At 39.7% G+C, this 10,816-nt stretch overlaps 1 long non-coding RNA gene and 1 pseudogene across 1 annotated transcript; one reads left to right on the top strand and one right to left on the bottom strand.

Annotated features, from left to right (window-relative positions):
• Positions 1 to 6,550: 6,550 nt before the first annotated feature.
• On the bottom strand, positions 6,551 to 7,623 carry LOC125107601 (uncharacterized). The gene is made up of 3 exons (XR_007129610.1): positions 7,590 to 7,623; positions 6,769 to 6,778; positions 6,551 to 6,711 (listed from the first exon to the last, which is right to left on the bottom strand). It is a non-coding gene; the product is annotated as an uncharacterized LOC125107601 (long non-coding RNA).
• Positions 7,624 to 7,917: 294 nt separating this feature from the next.
• Positions 7,918 to 9,780, top strand: LOC125106946 (small RNA 2'-O-methyltransferase-like; annotated as a pseudogene).
• Positions 9,781 to 10,816: the final 1,036 nt, after the last annotated feature.

The following is a 10,816-nucleotide window of genomic DNA, read 5'->3' as shown; positions in this document are numbered from 1 at the left end:
CTTTGTTTTGCTTGGTTATTACAGAATCTTAATACTGAGCGGCAAGGGACTTCAGAAAGTAGAGAGATAAACCAAAACCATTATGTAGTAAAAATACAGCCTGCTCAGCACCTGGCTATCCAGAAGAGGTTTAAAAAATATTTTTTTGAACCTACCTCACATCATACAGAAAAATCAATTTTTTTAAAAGATTTTATTTATTTATTTGACAGACAGAAATCACAAGTAGGTGGAGAGGCAGGCAGAGAGAGAGAGGAGGAAGCAGGCTCCCCACTGAGCAGAGAGCCCGATGCGGGGCTCAATCCCAGGACCCTGGGATCATGACCTGAGCCGAAGGCAGAGGCTTTAACCACTGAGCCACCCAGGCGCCCCGAAAAATCAATTCTTGATCTAATAGTCTGACAAAGGAAAAACAAGTTTTAGAAGGAAATACAGAATGTATTTATGAACTTGGGAAAGGAAAGTATTTCTTACAACAATCAAAAATAACTAGCATTGGGCGCCTGGGTGGCTCAGTGGGTTAAGCCGCTGCCTTCGGCTCAGGTCATGATCTCAGGGTCCTGGGATTGAGCCCTGCATCGGGCTCTCTGCTCAGCAGGGAGCCTGCTTCCCTCTCTCTCTCTCTCTCTCTCTGCCTGCCTCTCCGTCTACTTGTGATCTCTCTCTGTCAAATAAATAAATAAAATCTTAAAAAAAAAAAACTAGCATTATAGTCTACAGTAAAAATAGAAAACAAAGATTCATTGACTACCCACTATAGGCGTTACCTAAATTGTTGCATTGTTATGGGCACATAGCATTTTATTTTATTTTATTTTATTTTATTTTTGCAAATAGCATTTTAAACACACACATCAAATTCCTGCTGTAACAGAATTTATATTCTTTTTTTATTTTTTTATTTTTTTTTTTAAAGATTTTATTTATTTGTCAGAGAGAGAGAGGAGAGCGAGCGAGCACAGGCAGACAGAATGGCAGGCAGAGGGAGAAGCAGGCTCCCCGCCAAGCAAGGAGCCCGATGTGGGACTCGATCCCAGGACGCTGGGATCATGACCCGAGCCGAAGGCAGCTGCTCAACCAACTGAGCCACCCAGGCGTCCCTATATTCTTTTTTTAAAAATTTATATTCTAATGGAGGAGTTACACAGTAAACAGAAGTAATACACATTGTAGTTAGATAATAAGATAACAAGCAAGGAAGAGATGGAAAGTGTGATTGAGGCCTCTTGGAGGGGGACTGCAGTTGTTAAATGGCTTAGCCAGAGAAGGCCTCACTGAAAATGGAGTTGTCGTTAACTGAGATTGGAAAAAGTGTGGGAGAAACAAGTTTGGAGGATCAACATCAAGAGCTTACTTTTGGGGGCACCTGGGTGGCTCAGTTGGTTAAACATCCAACTATTGATTTCTGCTCAGGTCATGATCTTGGGTGGTGAGATCAAAGCTCTGTGCCCCTCCCCATGTGCTGTCTCCTTCTCTCTCTCAAATAAATAAATCTTTTTTGGGGGGGATAAGATTTTATTTATTTGAGAGAGAGCAAACAGGTTGGTGGGAGGAAGTGTGTGCAGAAGGAGAAGCAGACTCCCTTCTGAGCAGGAAGCCCAATGCAGGGCTCTATCACAGGACCTCAGAATCATGACTTGAGCTGAAGGCAAATGCTTAGCCAACTGAGCCACCCAGGCACCCCTATAAATAAATAAATCTTAAAAAAGTAAAAAGCTTGCTTTTGGACCTAAGTTTGTAATACCTATTAAACATCCAAGTAGAGAAGCTTAGTAGATACTTGCACATATAGATTAGGAATTCAGGGCAGAACAATGGTGTATTTGTCAGGGTTCAATCAAAAGTCAGAAACCACACAGCTATTTGAAGAGGGGTGATTGATTGATTTTTGAGTAAGCTCTGTGCTCACTGTGGGGTTTGAACTTGTGACCCTGAGATGGAGAGTTTTATTCTCTACCGTGGTTTAATGTAAAATATGAGAGTTCTCTAGAGAAATAGAACCAAGAGGTCCTGTGTGTGTGTGTGTGTGTGTGTGTGTGTACATAGATTTTAAGGAATTGGCTCATGTAATTCTAGAGACTTGGTAAATCCAAAATCTGTAGGGTAGGCTGGCAAGCTAGACACCCTGGGAAGAGTGTAGTTCAAGTCCAAAGGCAGTCTGCTGGCAGAATTCTTTCTTGCTCAGAGGAGGTCAATCTATATTCTATTTAGGCCTTCAACTGATTTGATGAGGCCCACCCACATTATGAAGAGTAACCTGCTTTACTTGAAGGCCACCAATGTAAAGCTTAATTTCATCCAAAAAACATTTTCACAAACATTTTTTTTTAATTTCTTTTTAAAGATTTTGTTTATCTTTGTGACAGAGAAAGTGCACAAGTAGAGGGAGAGGGAGAATCAGATTTCCTGCTGAGCAAGGAGCCCGATGCAGGGCTTGATCCCAGGACCCTGGGATCACAACCTGAGCCAAAGACAGACATTTCACCAACCGAGCCACCTAGGCTTCCCTCACAGAAACCTTTAGAATAATGTTTGATTAAATACCTGACCACCATGGCCCAGCTAGATTGATACATAACTAATTTAATCATCACAAACTATAACAAGAAATTAAAACAATGGAGAATTTGGTGCTAAGCACTAAGAAGAACTCAAAAATATAAGAATTAAAAAAAAAAAAAAAACAAACAGGGACGCCTGGGTGGCTCAGTTGGTTAAGCAGCTGCCTTCAGCTCAGGTCATGATCCCAGCGTCCTGGGATCGAGTCCCACATCGGGCTCCTTGCTTGGCAGCGAGCCTGCTTCTCCCTCTGCCTCTGCCTGCCACTCTGTCTGCCTGTGCTCACTCTCGCTTCTCTCTCTATGACAAATAAATAAAATCTTAAAAAAAAAAAAAAAAACAATAGCGTCTATATAAGCAGCCACTAACGCTAGGCCTGAGGCCAGACAAAACTAAAATACCACCTTTCTATCAGGCTGAGAGCCAGATTTTGTTGGGGCACAACGATAGCCCATCAGATGTCAAAAAGGTTTATTAAAATGCCGTACCAGTAGCACTTACGAATCTACCCTAGGTTCCAGGGACGCATGCATGGGGAGATACCATATCCCAGAACTCACTAGGACGCCGTCCATGGAGAAGTGCTGTACCAGTAAGACTGACTGGAGAGCCACCCAAGGGAATGCCAAGTGAGGTTAGCTGCTAAGCACCTGAGAGCCAGGAGCTTCCTGCTGTAGGAGCTTGCAGAAGGGAGCACAGCAGAACCAGAAAGAGAAGCTCTTTCCTCCAGTGCATTCTGCTGACAAAGGTGAACGTTGTGCCAGCTGGCAAAGGAGAAATGTTTACAAAAGGGTCTAGCTTCATTATTGCAGAACAGGCAATAAAGGGTAGATTTGGAGCTGAGAGGCAATAAACTGATAACTGCCCCAGTTCCTGATACTCAGTTACAGAGGAAACAAAGGAGGGGAGCAGGAAAATGCAGAAGGAAAGATGAGACAATAAAGCAAGTATCTCCAAACTTTATGGTGCAAAGCTTTAAAGCAGATATTGTCTGCCGTGTCTATTTGAACTTGATCCAGATATTTCTATACAATTTTCATCATTATCCTTTAAAATAGTAACTTTTAAAAATACTGATTAACTGCACTTAAAAAGGTTAGGAGGCCTTTGCAATCTAAGGGAAAGACGACCGCAGGGGTAACAATGAAGATGATGAGAAGTGTTGGGTACTGGGTAAATCTTGAAACTAAAGCCAAGAACTTCCTGATGGATTGAATGTGGGGCATGAGCAAAAGAAAAGTCAGGAATGACTTTTGATCTTGGCCTGAACAACTGGAAGGATGAAACTAGAATTTCTGTTAAACTAGATGAGTACGGATTGGGGGAGAACAGGCTTTGGAGACCAGTCAGAAGTTCAAGTTTGGACATAATAAATTTCAAATATTGATTAAATATCCAAGTGAAAATGGTGAGCAGGGAATTGAATGTCTGAGTCTGGATTTTGTGAACAATTGGACTTCAGGTATAAATTTGGGAGTTGCCAGCATACATAGATGGAATTTAATGTCCTAAAACTGGATGAGAACATAAAGGGAATGAGTTATTAAATAATCTCCCAAAACATTCATTTAATTCCATGATATGGATGTGGCATGACATTGTGTGACATTTAGATTTACCTCCCAATTTTTCACTATTCTGAGAAATGCTATGATGAAGAACATCTGTATTTCCTAATGTTTCGCTATTCTGAATAATACCATAATGAACAAAAATCCTTGCTTTGTGAAAAATTACCATTTTTGTAGGTCAAAGGCAAGTGTAGACAACTTTATATGACTCAACCTAATATTCGTGATACTTCTTTTGGTTCTTTATCCTGATGTGTTATAATTTGATTAAAATAGATACTGTAACCTAGATGGAGCAATTAATCTCTGGGCTGCAAAATCTAAAAATAGGGGCACCTGGGTGGCTCAGTGCTTAAGCCTCTGCCTTCAGCTCGGGTCATGATCTCAGGGTCCTGGGATCGAGTCCCACATGGGGCTCTCTGCTCTGTGGGGAGCCTGCTTCCTCCTCTCTCTCTCTCTCTGCCTGCCTCTCTGCCCACTTGTGATCTCTCTCTGTCAAATAAATAAAAAAAAAATCTTAAAAAAAAAAAAATCTAAAAATAAATCACTCTAGATTGAGCTACCATGTGAGGCCAGATGTTTCCTAAACTCCGGTAAAACATAATCCTGAGGTTTCTCCTTTACCTATGTATAACTTGTGTTCTTAAATGACCCCAAAAATTTCCTGGGTTTCTCACATTAACATCCTATTCAGAAATAACAGAGTTTTAAAATACATGAAATAAAAAGTGATAGAATCAATGAGAAAGAGACAAAGTCCCAAGTGTAATAAGAAAAGCACTCCTTGGGCACCTGGGTGGCTCAGTGGGTTAAGCCTCTGCCTTTGGCTCAGGTCATGATCTCAGGGTCCTGGGATCAAGTCCTGCATCGGGCTCTCTGCTTGGCAGGGAGCCTCCTTCCTCCTCTCTCTCTGCCTGCCTCTCTTGCCTACTTGTGATCTCTCTCTGTCAAATAAATAAATAAAATCTTTAAAAAAAGAAAAGAAAAGCACTCCTTTCTCAATAATTGAAAGAGCAAATAAATAGGAAGTCAGTAGAGACATTGAGGACTTGGACAATACTGTCAACCAACTTAACCAGATTGACATTTATAGAACATTTTCACCAACAGCAAGATACAAATTCCCTCCAAGTACACAAAGAACACTTAACCAAAACTGACAATATTTGGGGCCATAAAACATGTATCAATAAATTTAACAAGATTCAAATTGTGTATAGTATGTTCTCTGGCCACAAGGGTCAAAAAATGAATCAAAAGTAAAAGCAAAAGGAATATCTAAAACAGATTTTAAAGAGAGATTAATAGCACTGAACACCTACTTAGAAAAAGTGTTTTGGGCTCAGTAGTTTGAGGGTCTTGATTTTGGCTCAGGTTATGATCTCAGGATTTTGAGATCAAGCCCAAATTGGGCTCCTCACTGGGTGTGGAGCCTGCTTAAGATTCTCTCCCTCTGCCTCTGCCCCTTCCTTCTCCATTTCTCTTTCACTCTCTGTCTCGAAAGAAAGAAAGAAAGAAAGAAAGAAAGAAAGAAAGAAAGAAAGAAAGAAAGAAAGGAAAGAAAGAGGAAAGTTTTCCTATGATACATATGTAACATATGTTAACTAACCTATGTTAATTAGGAACTGCTTAGAAACTAAAAAACTAACAAAAAAGACAATAATAAAGATTAGAGCAGAAATCAATGAATTAGAAAACAGGAAAAGAAAAATCAATGAACCCAGAAGGTGATTGAGAAAACAATAAAACTGATAAACCTGTAACCAGACTGAGTAGAGAAAAAAGAAAAAGAACACAAATTGCCAATATCAGGAATGATAGACTTGACATAAATACAGATCCTACAGATATTTTTAAAAAATCACAAGGAAAAAAAATCACAAGGGATTAACATGAACAACTTTTTGGCTATAAATTCTACAATTTATATGAAGTGGAAAAGTTTCTTAAAGACATCAACTACCAAAGCTCACTTGAGAAGAAATAGATAAACTGAATAGCCCATGTCTATTAAAGAAATTGAATTTGTTATTCCATTTGAATTGAATAGTTAGCCTTCTCACCAAGACGATCCCAGGCCTAGATAACTTCAGTGGTGAACTCTATTAAAAATTTAAGAAAAATGGGGTGCCTGGGTGACTCAGTGGGCTAAAGCCTCTGCCTTCAGCTCGGGTCAAGATCCCAGGGTCCTAGGATTGAGCCCCGCATCGGGCTCTCTGCTCGGCAGGGAGCCTGCTTCCCCACCTCTCTCTGCCTGCCTCTCTGCCTACTTGTGATCTCTGTCAAATAAATAAATAAAATCTTTTAAAAAAATTTTTTTTAGAAAAAAATAATGAAAATACTACACAAACTCTTCCAGAAAATTGATGAAATATGTGTTAATTTGCTAAAGCTTCTGTAATAAAGTACCACAGACTAGGTGGCTTAAACAACAGAAATTTATTTTCTCACAATTCTAGAGGCTACAAATCTGAGATCAATGTGTTAGCAGTGGTTTCTTCTGAAGTCCCTCTCCTTAGCTTGTAGACGATCATCTTCTGTGTCTTCACATTGTCCTCTTTCTTCTGTGCATGTCTGTTACCTATAAAGACACCAGTTAATATTAGGTTGCAGCCCACCCTAATGATCTCATTTTAACTTAATTACCTCTTTAAAGACCTTATCTCCAAATATAATCACATTCCTAGGTACTAGGGGTCAGGGCTTCAATATATAAAATTTGAGAGGACACAATTCAGCCCATAACAACGTAATAACTTCCCAACTAATTCCATGAGCCAGCATTATCCTAATACTTTTACCAAACAAAGAAATTACAAGAAAAGAAAAATATAGACCAACAACTGTCATGAACATAGATGTAAAAACTTTTTTTTTTTAAGATTTTTATTTATTTATTTGACAGAGAGAGATCACAAGTAGGCAGAAAGGCAGGCAGAGAGGAAGGGAAGCAGGCTCCCCGCCAAGCAGAGAACCCGACTCGGGGCTCCATTCCAGGACCCTGGGATCATGACCCGAGCCAAAGGCAGAGGCTTTAACCCACTGAGCCACCCAGGCACCCCTAGATGTAAAAATTCTTAACAAAATGTTCTCAATTCAAATCTGGTAATAAAAATATGTCTTAACTAATTGGGCTGTATCAAGGAAAGTAAGGTATTTGATATTCAAAAATTAAAAATCAAGCAATGTAATTCACCACATTTACAGACCAAAAAATAAAAGCAAATTATATGCTCATCCCCACAGATATGAAAAAAATGTTTGACAAATTCTAGCATTTATTTATGATTTAGGAAAAAAATAAACTCAGCAAATTTCTTCACCTCAGATGTACTATGTTCATGGGTCAGAAAATGCTAATGGGCATCTATAAAACACCTATAGCTAAACACCATACTTCAGTGGAGAGAGGCTGAGCACTTTCCACCTAGGATTAAAAACAAGGCGAAGATGGGGCACCTGGGTGGCTCAGTCGTTCAGTGTCTGCCTTTGGCTGGGGTCATGGTCCCGGGGTCTTGGGATCGAATCCCACATCGGGCTCTCTGCTCCGCGGGAAGCCTGCTTCTCCCTCTCCCACTTCCTCTGCTGTGACTCTCTCTGTCAAATAAATAAATAAAATCTTTAAAAAAACAAAAAAAAAAAACAAAAACAAAACAAAAAAAAAACAAGGCAAAGATCTCCAGTCTTAACACTTCAACACTGTACTAGTTTCTAGCCAGTGCAATGAGAAAGAGAAAGAGCTTCAACTTTGGAAAGGAAGAAGTAAAACTGTCTATTTACAAATGACATGATTGCCCACGTAGAAAATCCTATGGAATTTACTAAAAAGTTACTAAAACTAAATGAGTTCAGCAAGGTTGCAGGACACATTAATGTACAAAAATCAGTTGTCCTTCTATATGCAATAGTGTTACAAGTCTGAAATACTTGGGAATAAGTCTGACCAAAAAATGTGTAAGACCTACTCACTGAAAACTACTGAGGGAAATTAAAGAGGCCCTAAATACATGGAAAGATATGGTGTGAAGGAAAAAAAAAAAAAAATGGTGTGTTCATAGGTTAGAATACTGTTAGAACAGTATTATTAAGAAGTCAGTTCTCCTGAAATTGATCTATAGCGTCAAAGCAATCCCATCCAAAATCCTAAATCTTTTTTGTGGAAATTAACAAATTAATTCTAAAATTTACTTTGAAGAAAAGAGACAAATTTGGAAGACTATGTTAACTGATTTCAATACTAATAATAAAACTACAGTAATTAATTCAGTGTGGGGAAAAATTGAGGTAGATGAAGAAATGAATTGAACAGAATAGAAAGTTTGGTAACAGACCCACACATATATGGTCAATTGCTTCAGTGAAGTTGCAAGGGCAATTAAATGGCAAAAAGAATAGCCTTTTCAGTGAATGTTTATACACAACAGAAATGAAGTTCAATCCACAATGACACCATATACAAAAATTAACTCAAATGCATCACAGAGAGTTCACAGCTCTTTGCTTTCCCGCTAGTGTGCTCCTTCAGAGTCATTGCTGATTCATAGAGCTTGAAGGATACATTGGCTTTTTGTTTCAACAAAACTTAAAACTTGGAAACAAAACAAACAATGCAACAGTATGGTTAACCAGTAATTTTGAAGAAGTTCTCCGCAAGGAGGTGACTAAGTTCAACCGGCCACAGAACAAACAGAGATACTACTTTGTTAAACAGTTAGTGGATCGGGTGCCTATGTGGCTCAGTGGATTAAATCTCTGCCTTCAGCTCAGGTCATGATCTCAGGGTCCTGGGATCAAGTTCCGCATCGGGCTCTCTGCTCAGCAGGGGGCCTGCTTCTCCCCCATCTCTCTCTGCCTGCCTCTCTACTTGTGATCTCTGTCAAATAAATAAATAAAATCTTAAAAAATTAAAAAAAAAAAAGTTAGTGAATCAACATCAGCCTCAGAAGGTTGCAGACTTGGGCTTTAGGGCTTTAGTGATGCCACACTTAGATGGACGCTAAAATTCCACAGTTGCATTGAACATGTTGGAGTCGATATTATTGCTGCCAATTCCCTACAATGGGAAGGGACTAAATTGACTCCAACAGTGGGTGAACAGTAGGGGATTATCTAGCTCCTCCGGACCTAGAGTTGACTATGATCGTGTGTCGTTGCTCTGCTGTTCAGAAAGACTCTCGTTTGCTTGGATTTTACTTGATAACATGTATTGAATTGATAGAACACTTAGATCCTGGAGATATGGCCAAGTTTCCTGAAGTCATATTTGGGTACTTTTCTCCAGGTATGGTTGTCAACAGCACACCAAACTCTGAATTCAATCCCATTTCTGCCATCAACCTTTAGATATCCAGGTGACAAATCTGAGTGGAACAGAATGCAGTTTCAGACATGGGCTTTGGCTGTGGCCAGTCTCTACATTGACTCTGTCAAGTTTACCAGTGTGGGGGCTCCACCAGCAGGAGCTGAGCATGCTGGATACTGTACCCAGTTAGGGGTCTTCCAGAAAAACATAGCAAAGGCAACTGATTTGTGCATTTCAGAGCTCCAGGAACATGTTTATAAAGCTGTTTTTACAACCTCATACCTGAGTTTACAGCAAAAAGACTACCTCCAGCTTGTTCTGAATGTTGAGGTGTTAAAAGAAGTCAACTTTATTGGGGCGCCTGGGTGGCTCAGTGGGTTAAGCCGCTGCCTTCGGCTCAGGTCATGATCCCAGGTCCTGGGTTTGAGCCCCACATCGGGCTTTCTGCTCGGCGGGGAGCCTGCTTCCTCCTCTCTCTCTGCCTGCCTCTCTGCCTACTTGTGATTTCTCTCTGTCAAATAAATAAATAAAATCTTAAAAAAAAAAAAAAAAAGAAGTCAACTTTATGAAACTCCGTTTTCTCCTGGATCCAAAGAAAAAGGAGAGTGGCTGAGTGGTACCAGAAAGCGCAGATTAACCCTCATGGAAGTTCAAAGAGCCCATACAGAGCAGTCCCTCAAAACTTACAGTGTGGGAAAGGAGTTCTCTGTACCCCTAAGAAAGACTCACTGGTTATCCAGAGGTGAACTGCCCAGTGGAGAGCATGGAGAAGCTGAGAGAACACTGCTTGCTGAAGCAATTCGACTGAACAGGTATCAGACCGCAGTGCAGGCGGACTTGATTACCATACATGAAACCTCCTTGGGTCTTCATGATAGGCTCATGTAGACAACTTTGTGTAGTCTAAGTTAGGCAACTTAGTTTTGCACTTCTCTAACCTTGTTCTTATTTTTCATATGCTTTTGCGGGGTGATGGAGGGTTCATAATGTGCTTGTTCATGTTTCTGTTTAGACCCATGTTGGATGTGACTTTAAAAAATTTTAAAGCAAATTGGATTATCAAAAACTTTTCCCGGCGGAGAGGGGGAGTACATAAAAGATATAAATGTAAATCCTATGTAAAATGTAAAACCTTAAAAGAAAACAAAGGTAAATGGCTTTGGGTAAGGCAAAGATTTCTTAGATATGACACTAAAAGATACAGTCCATAAAAGAAAAAACTGATAAACTGGACTTCATAAAAAGGAATGTATGCTCTTCTTTTTTTCAAGTTTGAGATATTTATTAAACAGTGTAAAACTCCAACATAGCACATCAAGATGACTTTGAGCATTCAGTCGGGAAATAGTTCTTGGTTAAGCAGGAAATTGTACAAATGACTTCT

This window comes from Lutra lutra, chromosome 8 (genome assembly GCF_902655055.1).
Source record: "Lutra lutra chromosome 8, mLutLut1.2, whole genome shotgun sequence".
In the NCBI taxonomy this organism is placed as follows: Eukaryota; Metazoa; Chordata; class Mammalia; order Carnivora; family Mustelidae; genus Lutra; species Lutra lutra.
This window is presented reverse-complemented; position numbering and strand designations above follow the sequence as displayed.